The sequence below is a fragment of the Myotis lucifugus genome, unplaced genomic scaffold, assembly GCF_000147115.1.
Source record: "Myotis lucifugus unplaced genomic scaffold, Myoluc2.0 scaffold_259, whole genome shotgun sequence".
In the NCBI taxonomy this organism is placed as follows: domain Eukaryota; kingdom Metazoa; phylum Chordata; class Mammalia; order Chiroptera; family Vespertilionidae; genus Myotis; species Myotis lucifugus.
Genome location: NW_005871307.1, coordinates 1,145,433 through 1,163,437, shown reverse-complemented (window position 1 = coordinate 1,163,437; position 18,005 = coordinate 1,145,433). Strand labels below are relative to the sequence as shown.

Here is an 18,005-nt window from a genome sequence, read left to right as displayed (position 1 = left end):
TAAAAAAAAATTAAAGATAGAATAGGATCTAAAAATATTCTTGCACAGCTGTATAATATATTTATTTTTTAAGCTAATTGTTAATAAAAAAGAGTAAACAAGTTTTTAAAAAATTAAAGTTTTAAAGTAAAGATGTTATGTAAGTTTATTATTGAAGAAAGAAAAATATTTTTATAAATTTATTGTAACCTGTGTACAGTGTTTATGAAGTCTACAATAGTATACAGTAAGTAATGTCCTAAGCTTTCACATTCACTCACCACTCACTCACTCACTGACTCATGCAGAGCAACTTCTGATCCTGCAAACTTCATTCATGATAAGTGCCCTCTATAGGCATACCATTTTTATCGTTTGTATTTATATTGTAACTTTTCTATGTTTAGATATGTTTTGATACACAAATACGTACTATTGTGTTACAATTGCCTACAGGAGTCAGTATAGTAACATGCTGTACTGGCTTGTAGCCTGGGAGCAATGGGCTATAGTATAGCCGTTATACCATACAGCCTAGGTGTGTAGTAGGCAATATCATCTCGGCTGGCGTAAGTGCTCTCTGTGATGTTCGCACAGCGAAATTGCCTACTGGCACATTTCTCAGGATGTATCTGTTCGTTAGTGAAGCACGGCATACTGAGAGTTGAACACCATTGTTATCAACATTCTTAAGTGCCTGCAATACCTAGAATCACAGATGTTTATGGCTGGAAAAGTCCCAGAGAGGTTACCTGGTCCAGCCCAATCAAAGAAGTAATTGAGACACAGGTGTGATTTGCTCAAGGTCAGCAGTTAACGTGGGCCTGGGATTAGGTGTTTTGATTTCCTGCCCAGTGCTCTTTCCCCGCATCCCACCGCTCCCTTATTGCTCAGGCTAATTTATTGCAGGTCCTGTTTCTAATTGTTTATGTTCACCTGACACTCTCTTCAGGGTAAGATTACATTTTCCCATATTACTTCCCCGCCTTCTCCCCTCTCCCCCAATCCTGAAGAGTGGCTGCTGCCGAGTCTCCAGCTGAAACCAGTTAAAAGGAACTTCCTGCCAAGTGACTTACCCAGGCAGCAGGTCTGAGGGGCTGGGCATGAAGGAGAGTCCTGGTTGTATTCTTTCTGAGATGTGTTACACATCAGCCTTGAGCTAATTTTCTCAGGCTCAAAACTGTGTCCAAGTTACTCTGTAAACACTCAATCACAAAGTGTCACACTTAGAGATTTAGAATGTAATCCCGTGGTTCTCTAACTGTGCTCCAAGGAACCTTAGATTTCCTCAGGGGGTGCCTTCCATTCAACTTCTAAAAGCAGGTGGGCTGGGGAGCTGAGCACACCCAGAAGTGGGCCTTCATCCCCTCCCTGAGTGATTTTATTCAGTTGGGGGGTTCTGTATAAGATTCCTTGTGAAGAAAGTTTTGATGCTATAAAATGTTTACAACTAGTCCAGCTCTCTCATGTTAAAGAAGGAGAAAATTAAGGTTCAGAAGAGCTGTAATCACTCTGCACAAAGCTGCCAACTAGTTAGTCAGCTGACTCCCCCCCAGCACCAGGTAGAGGTGGCCAGGCCTCTCTGAGAAGCTGTATTTTTGGCTTGGTCTCGCGATTATTGGAACCAGCTCTCTAGTGGCTGCTCATCTGGGAAAGGAAAGGGACAAAAATCAATACTCATTGAGTAACTACTCCATGGCAGACACTGGAAGCATAGACAGTCACTCATTCAGAGCAGATTTATTGAGCACTTCTTATGTGCCAACCACTCCGAACAGATACTGCCCCTGCCTACCCCACGGATTCTTTCATTTAAACCTCAAACCAAGGCAGCAGGAAAAGATGTAATGTAAGCATGTCAAACTCAAAGGTTAACACGGACCAAATAAATGAGGCATGTGGCCCGAGGGCCACGAGTTTGACATGCTTACGTGTAATGTGTTTCAGAGGTGAGGCTCCAAGAGGGAAAGCGACTTACAGGGTAGCCCAGCTGGTAAGTGGCAGAGCCACATCTGAACTGACATCTATTGAACTCCAGATCTGTACCCTAATACACTTTTTTTTTTTTTAAATAAAGATTTTAAAACATATGTTTTATTGATTTTTAGAAAGAGAGGAAGGGAGAAACATTCATGTAAGAGAGAAACATCAATCAGTTGCCTCCCACAAGCAAACCCTACCGGGATGGAACTCGAAACCTAGGTATGGTCCCTGACCTGCACTCGAACTGGTCCTGGGGCAAAGCTCAGCCAACTGAGTCACACTGGCCAGGGCTACACTTGTTATTTTTTAAAGGCTCAGGAAGTCAGCAGCTGCCAGTTAGTTACATGTGAGCCTTCCAAATACTTGAAACTCAGTCAAACAAACGAACAAAAACCTTGGATTTTCTGCTATCTATTTGGAAAGTGGTAAATCTCCCTCCACGCCTTCATGCGGTGGAGTTCCCTCACGGTTCTGATCTGTCTTCCAAGTCAGACTCTCATGATTCACCCACAGGCAGCCCAGCCCGCCTACTGCTCGCAGTGGAGAACATTGCTCATCCAGCTGCTTGGTGTCAGGCTGGGCCTTGGAGCAGCTGTCCCTCGGGGGATTTGGGCGAGGCCAAGCACAGTGCACGTGAGTCTGAGTGATGGAGAGATAACAGCCATGTGCTGGGGAGGGAGAAAGTGCTTGTGTGCATAGGGGGCTAACCTTCGGCGGTGCAAGAAGTTACCAACTGTCCTTGTCTTTCAAAAGACAGTAAGTCTCCAGAGAGTGCCAGCAACTTCGGAAGATATTTCAGCTGAATTTGTCCAATCATATTGAGGCTTCTCCCTGCTGGACCCTCAGCCTCTAGTCATCTAAATATTCCTCACTGAGATCAGGGGTCTTTCTGAATAAATTGGGCTATGTGGGTGCCCAGGGGGGAGGGGATGATGAAGAGAATGGGAAGAGAAGCACAGGGTTGGTGCCGGCTCTACTGGGAGATGTGATGGCTGCCATCTTTTGAACATTCGTTTTCCATCTTCAGAACTGGAATCTATTTACCCTGCTTTCAGGGGATGTTGTTAAAGTTGGTGGGAGTGATGGTTTGATGGGGACTGGGTCACGGCCATGTGGTCTGAATATTAAGGCTTGTCCTTGAGGCTTGCTTTACAACCTATAGAGGTAAACATGTCCCTTGAAAATTAAATCATGCATCTTTATGAAAATATTTATACTTAAATAAACTTAAATAGTAAGCTGAAAAAATTATTCCAAGTGAGCACTAAAAATTATGAAGAAATTCAGACCACAGCATCTTTTGGCATCATTTTTATTAATTTTTGACTAGTTAGTAACTTATGATTCTATTCTTTCCCACTGGAAAGAGGTAATTTTCTAAATTACTTCTTTAAAAAATATATATGTATATATTATATTGATTTCAGAGAGAAAGGAAGAGAGAGAGAATCATTGATCAGCTGCCTCCTGCATGCCCCACACTGGGGATGGAATCTGAAACCTAGGCATGTACCCTGACCGGGAATTGAACCATGACCTCCTGGTTCATAGGTCGATGCTCAACCACTGAGCCACACTGGGCAGGCCTAAATTACTTCTACAAAAGAATAAAGCACCTTCTTCCCCCAAACAGCTCAGCTCCATTTTTTAGCAACTTTTTAGCAAAGACACATGACCTTCAACAAAATCCCTCTGGGCAGGACATCAGTGCCTTGGGCGGGGCAGGGGAGTGGCGGGGTAGGGGTCCGTGGCCCTGGACAGCAGAAGGTGGTTGGAACTGCTGTGGTTTGGCCAGCAGAAGTAGCTGCTACTCTCTTGTCCCCATCCCTTGTCACATCTGTGAGCACACCCCTGCCCCCCACCCCGATCCCAGGCCAGGCTCTGTAACTCTGTGGACACCTACTGGAAACCGGGGCAGGGACCAGCGGGTCCGTGATTTGTGAGCACCAGTGGAGGAGGAGAGGGAGTGCACAGTGAAAACAACATTCTGCATTTCTGTGCTGCGCTCTGCCTTGCCTTTTCTCACCGGAGGGTGCTGGCTAGAATCCGGACCCGGGTAAAGCAGGTCGTCCACCCGAGAGACAGCTGCCACTTGGCAGTGCTGGCATGCACTGCAGGGTCCTCCCCTGGCCTCGCTGCTGCAATGGCGGTGAAGCAAGCCTGGGCCAGCGTAACCCCCGGGACGGCTGCCCTTTAGGCCAGGATACACGGGCGGGTTTGTCTCTGTTTGTTTTTAAAAGGAGTCCATCTCTATGCCTCTGGTGCTCTTTGGCTTCTCTGCCATGGATTTCTCTTTCCAGGAGAGCTCTGGGGCCGCATTTCTCACCACTCTCTTAAGACTTTAGAGATGTGAACTGGCGGCAACTGGTGCCGTTCTCAGTTCTCAGTGTTTGGTACCCAGCCAGGCTCCTGAGCCCTGGGAACAGCCTTATTTAGCGCTAGGAGATTTGGGTCAGAGGCTCCCGAGAAGCCGGTGCAGGGAGAGACAGGAACAACCACCGCCCAGTCACAGCCGGCAGCCAAAAGGACTGAAGGGAAGACTCAGCCGACAGCGGAGAGTCCCTCCAAGCAGCCTTGGACCAGCTTTCCGAGGAGGCTGTTTTCTTCCCCGACTGCTCTGCATCTGCCTGGGTGGCAGCCAGAGGCTGGGAACAGCATGGCTGGTATGCTCTGGGTGAGGCTGGTGGCCATGGCAACTGGAGGGGAGTGACTGTCCCTGAGGATGAGAACAGCGGGTAAGATTCCGATTAGGGAGAGGCGGGGAGGAGAGGTAGAGGCTGGACCTGCCTGGAGAAGGGCCGTCTTATTGTGGACAAAACCGAGGGCAGAGCAGCGGTTAAGGCCTGTCTCAGACTCGGGTTGTGGCTCAGACTTAGACTCCTCCCCTCCAATAAGCAGGGAGCTTGTTAGACCTCAAGACTGTCATCACCCCCGTGACTGTTCCCATCAAACAGTAAATTAACGGAGGACCACCCACCTCCTGTGGGCTCACCCTTGTTGAAATGTTTCTGTGAAAGACACTCTGCAACGACACGGTGCCCAGTAAGAGAAGGCATGTTATCTCCTTGGACCCATTCTGCAGTAAGTCTCGTTCTCACGCTGGTGTGAAGGGGAAGGGTGAAGCCCACCCTGCCCAGAGATGTGGTGCATGTGGGAAGCCTGCGATTTGAGCTCTGGGCTCAGGTTCAAGGGTGTGAGTTCTAATCCCAGCAATGCCATGCCCCCTCCCATGACCCTTTGTGCCTCGTTTTCTTCATTCATAACATGAAGGTGGCCTGGTACTCTACAGGGCCTCTCCAGTTCTGACTTTCTGTACCTCTTTAGACATAGGATAAAAGACTATAAGGCACTTTTATTGGTTCAGTCTTCTTCATTTTCTATTTTCATTTCCTTGAAGCCATCAGCTGGAGTTGAGGACAAGTTTTTAAAATAGACAGGTTTCTTTTTCTACCTTCACCCCCTGCCTCCCTCCTCTTTTCCTTCCTTTCTTCTGAACTGTTGCAAAAGTCATCCAGCCTAACCTCTGGAAAGCAGTGTGTGAAGCCATTTCTCTTTCGTCTGTCTTATCCCCTCACCTCTCAGATGAGCACAGACTCCTTAAGGCCTATATCCCCTGCTGACTTTTCCTGTCCATATTCCACAGCAGGTCACCCATCGAAATCCCAAGCTGCCCAGCCCATACCTTCTTCTGTCCCAATGACCTCCACCCCAGCCCTGGCATTACAGCATTTGAAATTGTTCATCTGAGACAGTAATTCTCAACCCCATCTCTTTACTGAAATCAGCCCAGAAATTGAAAACAAAACTAAAACAAAACAAAAACAATGCCTGGAGGTTCTGATTCAATTGACTTGCATTGGTGTTTTTATCTTTTCCCCCCCCATTAGAATTTTTAATGTTCCCCAAGTGAGTTATTGTGGAATCACTCTGAAAACTACTATTAAGAAGGAATAAACCTGCTGTTACTGGATGTCTGTCATTCTTAACATATGACGGTGGAGGTTACTGTCTTGTATTCTGATATGTTGCCTTGTTGGGGCATGCCCCTTAGATGTGAGATCCCTACCCGAGGGAGGCGGCTAAATGTTCCCAGTGATCCCCACTGTCAATACCAGTGATCCCTGGTATTTACACCCCAGTAATCCGCTCCCGTCAGCCTGAGCTGGACCTATGACTTGCTTCTAACTAATAGCACATGAAAAAAAGTGATGGAATGTCACTCCCAAGGTTTGGTTACAAAAGACTGTGACTTCTATCTTGCTTGCCCTGTCAATATCTCTCTACTGTGCCCTCTCCCCTTCCAGAGCTCATGCTCCAAAGGAAGCAAGCTATTCTGTTGTGATTAACGCTGCGGAGAGAACCACGTGACAGAGGATTAATGTGTCTGACCAGTAGCCAGCTGGGACCTGAGGCTGCCTGATTTCCCAACAGGAGTGAGCTCGAGAGTGAAATGCCCACAGTGGAGCCGCCTCCACTGCTGACACTGCAGCCTGTTGAGAAGACCCGGTGTCAGAGTTTCCCAGCTAGGCCATGCCCAGGCTCCTAGCCCAGAGAAATGGTGAGATAATAAATGTTTGTTGTTTTAAATTAAGTTTGGGGGTCATTTGTCACACAGCAGTAGATAGCTAATACACCCTGAGAGTAAAAAGGGGCCCATAGGCAGGGCGGTATTACTGGGAGGGCCAAGCCTTCTGTCTATTTTTGAGGAGTGGAGCGTCTAAGAGGGCGTTCCTGGGGAGGGTGTTACTCAGGCGGTCCCAGCTTGCTCAGGTTAGGAAGGCAGATGATCAATAAGCAGAATCGTGCCCACTAGACCGGAGTTTCTCAATTATCGTGTGCACTCAGGTCACCTGGGGCAATCTTGTTAAAATGCCAATTCTGATTCAATAGGTCTGGTGGGGCCAGGGAAGCCTCAAGCTCCTAGGTGATTTTAATACTGCTGGTCTGGGGCCACCTTTTAGGGGACAAGGGGCTATACTGCCCAGATTCATGTGTCTTTCTATGGTTACTTCTTTTAAAAGTCTTTTTGTTCTAAGCCTGACTTGGTGCTTTAGGAAGCCAAGAAGTGGCCTTTGTCTTGGGGACAGAGTTTAGAAGGGGGAGCAGTGCCCCCTGGAGGCCATATGGTGGAGGTGGTGGTGAGGGAGACTAAGTAAATCTGCGATTTAGGTTTTGGTCACATCAAGTAACCATTTTTACTTATATAAATGGCTATGGTATTATTGGCAATGTCATGAAGTTCCGATAATCACGGGGTCAAAGCTGGCCCTGCTGAGAGGCCCTGCTCTCAGTGCCGGGCCCGGCGTCTCTGCTTTACTGGGCAGATTCCTCAGCAGCGCTGCTCAAACGTCTCCTCTCGAGTCCCGCTAACCACAGAGGAACACGAACCCGGGCGTGCAGCCCGAAGCAGCCAAGAGAAAAGTCTTTGAAGTCTTTTTGAAAAAAAAATCTTACGATTTCATGTGAATCAATGGAATGTGTTTATTATAATATAAAAATAATTTCCTCCCCAAATATATGTGTAAAACGCTGCCTCCGGAAGATGTGCTTGGTCTAATCGGTGGCCTGGGAATATGCCTCTCCCAGCTGAGCGGTGATGCGTACACGCAAACTCCCCGATGTTTACCTCTGAAATTCCCATCTCCTACTCAAGCCTCTCCCGTTTCCTCATCCTCACTGACCTCAGGATCTTGACCCCGCTCCGTCCACTTTTCCTGTTCTCATCGTCTGTCAGTTCTCTCTTGCTTTCACTCTGGCCTCTGCCAAGTGTGGGTCCAAGGTCAAGCGTTCGGACTGCTCACAGTTACCGCCCCACCCCGCCCCCATGCCCTGGACCTGCCACTGCACTCTCCCTAAAGACCCCTGCCTAGTGGATAGACCCCACCCTCCTGAGTAGATTCCATTCTCTTGCATAGATCCTACTGTTATGGCTAAACCCCACCACCGATTTTCTCCAAATGGGCTTTGGAGCATTTGGGGCATTTTCTCCAAATGCTCCAAACTCTCTGGGCAGCAGAGTTTTGCTGTGAGAAGGATATTGAATTATCCCCCTCAATTTCCTGTTATCCAGCCTCTCCCTGCTACTCAACACTTCTTTAACTCACCGTTTCTTTAAACTTGCCTGGTGTTAAGTACGTCCTCAGGCTGTCCTCATCATGAAGATTTTGGTCCCATCCATCCTGTGTACTGACTCCATCTCCAGGGGAGGAGCTGGGAAATGCGCATGGTGACACTCCTGGCCAGCAAGCTTGGCAAACGCTGCTGTCACTCACCCAGGACGTCCTATTCTAGGCCCTCTGTGGCCACCGGGGAATTACCTAGCCTCCCCTCTCAGCCCTGCCTCCACCCCCAAAGCCCCCTGTCAGTTTTGATGTTGCCTCCTTTCCCACTTAGAAGATTAAGGCATCTGCTCTGTGCTTCCTGGAATTTCTCACCCTCCACCTTCAAACGCTGCCCACACACCAGCTTTCCCCTGGCTCCCTGGCTGACTTTCCCCCTGGATCTGGACATTCCCCCCACCCCCACCCCCACCCCCATCTCCCTGGCACACTGCCCTTCCCTATCCCTTCATGTGCAGTCAGTGTTTCCCTCACCAAAGGATTTTTAAAAAATTATTTCAGCTGTTTGTCTTCTCTCTAAAAAACAAAACATCTAACAGTAAAGTAGCTTCTTCCTCAGGCTGCCACCCTCTCCCTGCCCTCACGTCACTTCCCCACCGACAGGCCTCATGTTCCCGCCGGGCAGCCAGCGGCCCTGCCTTCCCCTTTTCCCTCACTGGCCCACGCAGCCCTGATGCCCCAGGGGCCCACTGTGGCATTGCCAAGTGGAGGTCGTGGTCAGAAAGCCGAGGACGCCTGGCTGGCCCTCAGTGGAGCAGCCGCACAGGTTGTGTTTTCCCTGACACGGCCGCCCTGACCCAGGCTACATCCTTGGTGTCCCTGCAAATAGGCCTGACGTTGTAGGAGTAAGTGCAGGAGCCCAGGGAGAGGGAGGGGAGTGGCTGCCATGCGTGGCTCTGGAGGACAGAGTGGCTGGAGCCAGCAGGTGGGTCTGTGCTCAGATTGTGGTTAGGTCCCCAGAGAAGACCCTCAGGAGCTGGGAAGATCTGGGCAAATTCCACCTCCGGACCGGGCCCAGCCTCCCCGGCCTGGTTATTTTTATTCTCACTCACACCCACCAGCCTGGCTGGCATTTTTTTTTTTTTGTACTTTGAAAAAATAATTTATGGAGGGGAAATTCACATAACATAAACTTAACCATTTTAAAGTAATCATTTAGTGGCATTTAGTGCATTCACGATGTTGCACAAGCACCCCATTCCAGCTCTACGTTTTCATCACCCCAGAAGCAAACTATGGTTAAGCAGGGTACCCCCTCATCCCCCTCCCCCTGGCCGGACAACCACCAATCTGCTTTCCATCCCTACGATTTATCTATTCTGGATTTTTTATATAAATGGAATCACATACTACGTGACCTTTGTGCCTGGCTTCCCTCACTTAAGCATGTTTTCGAGGTTCACCCTTGCTACAGCATGGATCAGCATGTGTTTCATCCTTTTTTTCCAATTTTTTTCATTGTGATAAAGTACACATAACATAAATTTATCATCTAAACTATTTTAAGTGTACTGTTGAGTGCTTATAAGTTAAATACATCATAGTGTCGTGTGAGCAGCACCACCATCCACCTCCAGAACTCTTTGATCTTGTAAACCTGAGACCATCCTCATTAAACACTAACTCCCCATCCTCTCCCCCAGCCCCTGCACCCACCATCTACTTTCTGTCTCAATGAATTTGACTTCTCTACTAGTAAGTATCTCATATAAATGAAATAATAGGTAATTCTTTCCCGGTGTTGCTCCCCGGTACTGTGTGTCCTCAGACAGCCCTGCAGCTCGGTATTCTCACATTTTGCCTGATGATGAGACGCCTGTGGGACATGTAGGATGACTGATGGGCTGGAAATCTCATGTTTGTGGAGACTCCCAGCTGACTCTGCCCCCAAAGCAAAGGAAAAGCCAGGAGAACCCGTGACTTCATCTTTCCCCTTCGCTCCTTCCCCTGAGAGACCTCTATTTCCATGTAGACTTTTACTGTGAAGGATGATGTGGGGCCGGGGGCATTCTTGCATGAGTGCCTTATTACTCCACCCAGACTCTGAGGCTAAAAGAGGCACAGAGGGAGGCTGGCCAAGCAATCCTTTCTCTGGTGTCATTTTGGTGACTTCAGAGCAGGCTGTTTGGACAGACAGACCTGCGTTTCTCCCATCCTTCCATAGGTATCTTACCAGAATCTTTGATCCATGGAGACCTGAGCAAAGAGAAGTTTAATCAAAGGAGAAGAAACTTGGACTCAGAAGATGGCTGAAAAATCCCATTAAATGAGAGAGTGGTTCTCATTGTTGCCTTTCTGAGGTCTAACAGGGAGCATTATATTCCATGTGCTCTCTGCATCTCCCCTCTCTCTGTCCCTGCCACAGGGCCCTGGCTATATCTGTGTACTTTGCTACAACTTTAACTGTGAGTTACATGGAGTCCAGGATTGTGCATTATTCTTTTTTGTATTCATGATGTCTAGCACAATTTTTGTTCGTATTAGAACTTGGTAAATGTTCATAAACCCCAGGAAGATATTTATTGATTTATTTTTGTGGAGCCCCTGTCTACCATAAGCAATTTTATTAGTAATGTCTTACAAGTCAGTAATATTGTAATACTTGTATGGTGCCAGGTGGGTACTGTAAATATTGGGAAAAACACTTTGTGAAGTAAATAATTATTTAACCACTGTGCTATACATCTGAAACTAATACAAATAACATTGAATGTCAACTGTAAGTGAACAATAAAAATTAAAAAAAAGGTTTTTAAATGTATTACAAAATTCATGGGCCCGTGAAGCATAGTGATTGACTGAGTGATTGATTTAGAGTTATGAGTAGAGAAGATACACTTACAAATTTATTTATTGTCCTGTCTTTATAAAGATTCTTCTTAGTGTCCAGGTACCATTTCTTTCTGCTCAGGTCCAGGAACCATCTCTTTTGTTTAAAATCTTGGCTAATTGTATCTCTCATGCAGCATGATTATTACTTATAATTCCATGGCTCTTCTGGGCTTCTTTGTATTGAAACAACATAGATCGTCTTGCCTCCTCAGCTTCCTAATGCCATGGATTTAATGGTGGTCATATCATTACTCATGAGGCTGCCTCATCTACCCGGCATCTGTGTGTACTGGCTTCCACTAACTCTCTCAAGGTTGTCACCATGCTTTGTTGATGATGACTATAATCCCAGGTCATCCCTGCAGCATGCACAAAAATGTGAACAATAAGTCATCTTCTGGTCGTAAAATGTATTTCAAATTTTATAGTTCAGCAGGTCAAAAGGTACAAATTTCCAGTTATAAAACGAGCAAGTCATGAGATGTAATGTACAGTATGGTGACTATAGTTAATAATCCTGTATTGCATTTTTGAAAGTATCTAGGAGAGTAGATCTTGAAAGTTCTCATCACAAGAAAAAATGTTTTGTAACTATGTGTGGTGAAAAAAAGATTATTTTCATGTGAAAATTAATTATGTCCCCACAAAAGTGAATTTATAGTATATTGGTAAAGGTAGAAGAACCTATTTTCCAAACCTGTGTTCTCTTAACCCTTTAGGTTTTAATCCTACATCCCTGGAATGTGTTCTCTTCGCATGTTGCCTCCACCCCTGCCTTCACACACCACCAGCAATGGGAGGACAGCCAGGAGCCCTGGGTGCAGCAACCAGAGGGTCCCATTCAGCAAGGAATGGGAATGTCCATCCCTCCTCCAGCAGAGCCTGAGCCTCAGGGGAGCATGGCATCATCACAGTGACTGGAATCAAGAGAGGACCTGCATTGGAAGGGTGCACTGGCAACACGGAATGATGGCGAGAAAACCCTCAGAGGCCTTTCCACAGCCCCCAGGAGATTGCCTGACATGGACATGGAAGAGGGACAGCTGTTGTGTGGGCCACCAATGCTGCTCAAACCAAGGGTCTGTTCGCCGAGAGCACTGAACCATCCTGTATCTGATGTGAGTGAGAGTCATCCAGAGTCAGCCTGTGAGTACTACCCTGATGGCTCAATCTCACCCATCCAGAGGAAATACCTAGGAGGCGAGCCGGAGCACTCAGCTCAGGCGGTTCTCCTCCTGAAAATGCTCCTGACAAGGGTGCCCCAGGACAACCTCATAGGCACAAGTCTCAGAGCTCTTCAGAGCATCTGATATGGAGAATTGGAGAGTGTTTTAAAGTAGGAAATGGGAACTGCCGTCCACCTAAGTCTCAGGCAGGCCCAGGAACCCCACCTCGGTGGCACCATCAGCCTGGCAGAGGAGGACTAAGAAGGTTTGGAGAGGGCACTCTAAAGCACAGGGCCAAGTGATGCGTGGGGCCGGTCCAAGGACCCTGCTTGCCTAGATCGAAGGGGCACTAGTGAATGACCCAGGTGTCAGTTCAGGTTCTCCAAGAAACAGACGCCAAGACAGGATTAGATGTGCAAGAAATTTACTTAGGGAACATGCCTCTGGGGCAGTGGGGATGTGGCAGGCTACATAATGCCACAAAGATGTCAATGTCCTAATCCCCAGAACTTGTAAATATGTGACCACACGTGACCAAAAGGATTTTGCAGATGAGATTAGATTAAGGATCTTGAGCTAGGGAGATTATCCTGGACTGTCTGGGCAGACCCTAAATGTAGCACAGGGACCTTTTAAGAGGGAGACAGGAGGGCAGAGTCAGAGATGGAGATGTGGTGATGGATAGAGGTCCAAGTGAAGTGAGAAAGGAGCCATGAGCCAAGGAATGCAGGCTGCCTTTAGAGGCTGCAGAAGGCAAGTGATGGGTTCTTTCCTGGAACCTCTAAAGGAATCTCCCTTAGAGCCTCAGGAAGGAATGCAGCTTGAGGATCTGTTTCAGACTTCTGACCTGCGGAACTAGGTTTGTGCTGGTTTGTTATAATAGCCACAGGAAGCTAATGCAGGGAGGAAGCCAAAGGGAAGCAGGGGAGGGTGTTGGGATGTAGGTCTGACCCTTACTGAGGAGGGAGGGAGGGAAGGCTGGAGGGCTGGAGGGGAAATCTTAGTTTGTGATGCAGATTTAAGAAAGTTTTGGCAGACCAATGACAAGTCTTTGAGCCCCAGTGACTGAGAGAGGAGTTCTGCGTCTCAAGGAACAGTGGCCAGCATCCCTGCCACACTCAGTCACTGGCTGGGAAGAGATAGATTTTGGCGCAGCAGCTGAGGCTGCCCATATTCTCTCAGCAACCAGGGGTCCAAGATGCATGTTCCATGGCCTCCACAGCCCAGCTCTGTGTTGCACAGATCTACCTAATCCATACAATTCCTGGGAACAACTTCTATGTGCTTCCCATGGGCCTCTTCTCCAGAGGGGGACACTGAGAAGAGGAAGGCTCTTGGGAGAGGGGACAAACTCACATTCATCCTCTTTCTCCTCTACTATCCAGCCTGATTTCCTTTCACATTAAAAAAAAAAGATTTTAATTGATTTTTTAGAGAAAGAGGAAGGGAGAGGGAGAGAGCGAAACATTGATGTGAGAGGCATCAATCAATTGCCTCCTACATGCCCCCCACTGGGGATGGAACCTGCAACCAGGCATGTGCCCTTACCAGGAATCAAACCAGCCACTTTTCAGTGCCCGGGCCAATGCCCAACCAACTGAGCCACGCCAGCCAAGGCTCCCCTCACTTTTATCACTCACTTTGGCAGGTCTTGGTGGCTTACCTGGTGGTGTGACCCAGATAAGGGTCCACATCCCTTCTAATGGGGTGGCTGGGAGAATCTATTCATAGTTACTATTGGGCAGGGGTACCAAGAGGCACACAAGGGGATCCCTGGGCTCCACCTGAACTTCTCCTGCATTTGTGTAAAAGGAGCACTTTTCCCAGCTGCTGCTGGTGTCACTAACCCCTGCCAGGATGGGTTAGGGTTCAGGCTTGTGGGCACCTGAGGGCTCGTGGACCCAGGAATCCAAGGTGCCGTGGCAGAGCTATTGCTTTTAGTTTAATGGGAAGCACTGAATTTCCCAGTGGCGACTGTGAGTGATGGTAAGTGGGGCCCACACTCACCTGCTTCCACTTCTTGGTCCCTAGACCCATGTGTTATTCCTAATGGGGACCCAGCACCATCCACACGGCTCTCACTAATGTGTCCTGAAGGATGACATTTATCCTTTCAGAGGATGCCCTCTGCAGTGTCCCTTCACCTGCGCTGTTTGAAGGCCATCCCAGCGTTCCACAAGGAAACTTCTGGGTGGTGCGGTCTATGATGGGACCAGTGGGTTCCACAGCCATGTGCTCACTCCTGCACCTCTCTCTCTGAGAAGTGGGTTCCACAGTGTGATGCTTGACTGAGTGGAACTCCATGTCTGTCGATCAGGCATCCCAGCAGTCCTGGCTGCTAGTGCTAGCTGAGGTCCATTAGGCAGTAAGGTGAACCCATACCTAGAATGGTTATATATCCTGTAAGATGAGCTGCTGGATCTTCAAATATGGAAGGGATCCAGCAGAATAGATTTGCCAGTCTAGTGGTCTCTAAATCAGGGCCTCAACAAGGTCTCTGTTGTTCACAGGTTGGAATTCAGAGGCAGCAGTAGATCCCCTGGCCTTGGTAATGAGTCCATGCAGCTGGGCCCACGCAGCACCTCCATCTCAGCCACTGTGGCCACTCCATTTACATGTCGATTGCACCAATGATGAAGGCGGGCTAATGTCCAATGGCCAGGTAATTTGTAATGACCTACTTGGGCATTTAATACTCTCATGCAGTGGATACTTTCTGGTGGGTGTTAACATGTGATACAGATATCTTCAGACTTCTTGCCTACTCCTATATGTCCTTCCACACGCTTTACTGATGATATGGGGCACCCCTCCCAATATGACCATAGATGCAGTTTGGGGAAGGGCCTTAGTACAGCAGTGGTGAGTACTCCCTCATGCAACTTACTTGTGCCCTTTGGTTCTGCTCAGGTTTGATCTCGGCTGTACCCTTTCCATCTTATGATGCATCTTGTTCCACGACTGACACCTCCAGCCTCATGTACCTCCCCCCACCCAAGATCATAAGGGCCCCAGTGGTAAGTGTATTTGCACTGCAGTGGACTTGCTGCAGAGCTCTTTCCTATTCCAGGCTCCACTCAATCTTAGCAACCTTCTGTACCACCCAGTGTATGGGCTGGAGCAATATTTCTAGAATGTGTTGCCTTCAGAATCAAATAAGATATACCAAACACTGTGTTTCTTCTTTGTGGTAGGGGATGCAAGATGCAGCAATTTGTATTTTGCTTTGGAGGAAATATTCAGGAATTGCCCTGACCACTGGATCCCTAAAAACTTTATTTATTAAAATGCAGGCTTCTGAATCTTCATTGGGTTTATTTCACGTCCCCTCTAAAGCATATATCTTCCCAAAGTCTCCAGTGAACTAGCCACCTTTTATTTATTCTCTACAGTCACCATGATATTATGTTCTCTGGGCTTTTTAAGTGATCTGTGTATCTTCAGAATATTTCATTTTTATTTTTTTAAATATATTTTTATTGATTTCATGGAGACAGAAAGACATAAAAACATCAATGATGAGAGAATCATTAATCGGTTGCCTCCTGCACACTTCTTACTGGGGATTGAACTGGTAATCAAAGCATATACCCTAACCAGGAATCAAACTGACCTCCTGGTTCAATCCATGCTCAACCATTGAGCCACAACGGCCAGGCTTTAATACTTTCTTGTTTTTAAAAAATATTTATTGTTGAGAGTATTACAGATGTCCTCCTTTTCCTCCCTCATTGTCCCTCTCCATCTGGTTCCTGCCCCAAGCCTTCACCACCCTACTGTTTATGTCCATAGGTAATGCATATATGCATACAAGTTCTTTGGTTAATCTCTTCCCTCCCACCGCCCCCCCCCCTCTGAGATTCATCAGTCTGTTCCATGTTTCCATGCCTCTGGTTCTATTTTATTCATCAGTTTATTTTGTTCATTAGATTCCTTGTTCATTTATTTTGATTTTATATTCAATTGTCAATAGATATGTATTCACTGCCATTTTATTCATATTTTTCTCTTTCTCCTCCTCCTCCTCCTCCTTTTCCTTCTTCTTCTTCTTCTTCCTCCTCTTCTTAAAGGATACCCTTCAACATTTCATGTAATACTGGTTTGGTGGTGATGAACTCCTTAAGCCTTTTCTTGTCTGTGAAGCTCTTTATCTGATCTTCAATTCTAAATGATAGCTTTCCTGGGTAGAGTAATCTTCATTGTAGGTCCTTGCTGTTCATCACTTTGAATATTTCTTGCCACTTCCCTGTGGGCTGCAAAGCTTCTGCTGAGAAATCAGCTGACAGTTGTATGGGCACTCTCTGTAGGTAACTAACTTTAACTGCTTTTCTCTTGCTGTTTTTAAGATTCTCTCTTTGTATTTAGCACTTGGCATTTTAATTATGATGTGTCTTGGTGTGGGCCTCTTTGGGTTCCTCTTGCTTAGGACTCTCTGAGCTTCCTGGACTTGTAAGTCTATTTTTTTTTCACCAGGTAGGGCAAGTTTTCTGTCATTTCTTTAAATAGGTTTTCAATATCTTGCTCTCTCTCTTCTTCTGGCCACCCAAAATGTGAATGTTGGTATGCTTGAAGTTGTCCCAGAGACTCCTTACACTATCTTCATATTTTTGGATTCTTTTTTCTTTTTGCTCTTCTGATTGGGTGTTTTTTTCTTCCTCATAGTCCAATTTGTTGATTTGATTCTCAGAATCCTCTATTCTACTGTTGAATCCCTATAAATTATTAATTTCTGACTGGTCCTTTTTCATGTCTTTGGTGTTCTCACTAAGTTTCTTGAAAGTCTCATTAAGATCCTTGAAAGTCTCATTAAGTCCCTTGAAGCTCTCATTAAGATTCTTGAGCAACCTTGGTAAATGAGTCCATGCAGCTGGGCCCATGCATTTAGTTCTTTTTCTGGATATTTCTTCTGTTCTTTCATTTGTGACATGTTTCTTTGTATCTGCATTTTGGATGCTTCCCTGTGTTTGTTTCTTTATATTATGTAGAGCTGTTATGTCTCCTGGAATTGGTAGAGTGGTGTTGTGTAATCAGTGTCCTATAGGGCCCAGTGGCTCAGCGTCCCCAGTCACCTGAATTGTGTGGGCTGTGTGCACAGTCTTGTTGTAGTTCAGCCTTGATTGCTGTTGGTGTCACTGGGAAGAGTTGACCTCCAGGCCAATTGTCTATAGCTGCGACTATAGTGGAACAGCTGCTGTGCAGGAGACACCCTTATGGAGCAGGACTTGCTTTAGTGGAGCTTTGGTGCTCACTGAGTCTGCCCCTTGAGTGTGTCACTCGTGGATGTGTAGAGTTGTAATCTAGTATGGTCTGAAGCTGTGCACTGGCTCTGGGGCCTCCTGGGAGGTGCAAAGTCAACTACTGCTTGGGGCCACCTGGCAGGAGCTAAAGAGTGATCTTCAGATCTGCTATTTGTATTGGGCTTGGAAGTGCCCAGGCGAGGCCAATCTGTGAAGCAAGGCAGACTGCTGCTAGTGCTGAGTTTCGCTGATGCCAGCTGCTGCTTGTTTGAGAGATCTGAAGCCTGAGCCAGGACAGGCCATTCATATGGAAAAGCTGCTGCAAACAGCTTGGATAGGGCTAAAAATTGGAGGGGTGGGGTCTCAGGAAATCAACAGGATGGAGGGAACAGTGTTAGCAAGGCTGATGAAAACTCAGATATAGCTGCCAGTCAGCTCTGCGATGGGGGGAGGTCTCAGCATAGGAACAATGACTTCTGTGAACACCTCTGTCTGGGAGAAAGCCGCCCCTGAGTTCTTGTTCCTGAGTTCTTATTCCAATGCCAATGCCAGCCAATCCAGTTCTTCTCTGTATATCCCTGGATCCTCCCAAGCCACTGCCCCAGTGCTGGAGCTTAGAGGGAGAAGGACCATGTAAGTTCATGTGCTGGCCCTCTAAAAGTAACTTTCTGGGTCTCCAGTAGCCTCTG

The 18,005-nt window shown here is 47.0% G+C and overlaps 2 long non-coding RNA genes across 3 annotated transcripts; both read left to right on the top strand.

Moving 5' to 3' along the window:
* The first annotated feature begins 3,862 nt into the window (after positions 1-3,862).
* On the top strand, positions 3,863-11,992 carry LOC106698901. Of its 2 annotated transcripts, none has more exons than XR_001350297.2 (3): positions 3,863-4,625; positions 6,267-6,520; positions 11,633-11,992. It is a non-coding gene; the product is annotated as an uncharacterized LOC106698901 (long non-coding RNA). The 2 variants fall into 2 exon arrangements; XR_002831728.1 differs by lacking the exon at positions 3,863-4,625 and adding an exon at positions 4,732-5,043.
* A 3-nt stretch (positions 11,993-11,995) lies between these two features.
* On the top strand, positions 11,996-15,306 carry LOC111827980. Its single transcript, XR_002831729.1, has 3 exons — positions 11,996-12,059; positions 14,590-14,741; positions 14,990-15,306. It is a non-coding gene; the product is annotated as an uncharacterized LOC111827980 (long non-coding RNA).
* Positions 15,307-18,005: the final 2,699 nt, after the last annotated feature.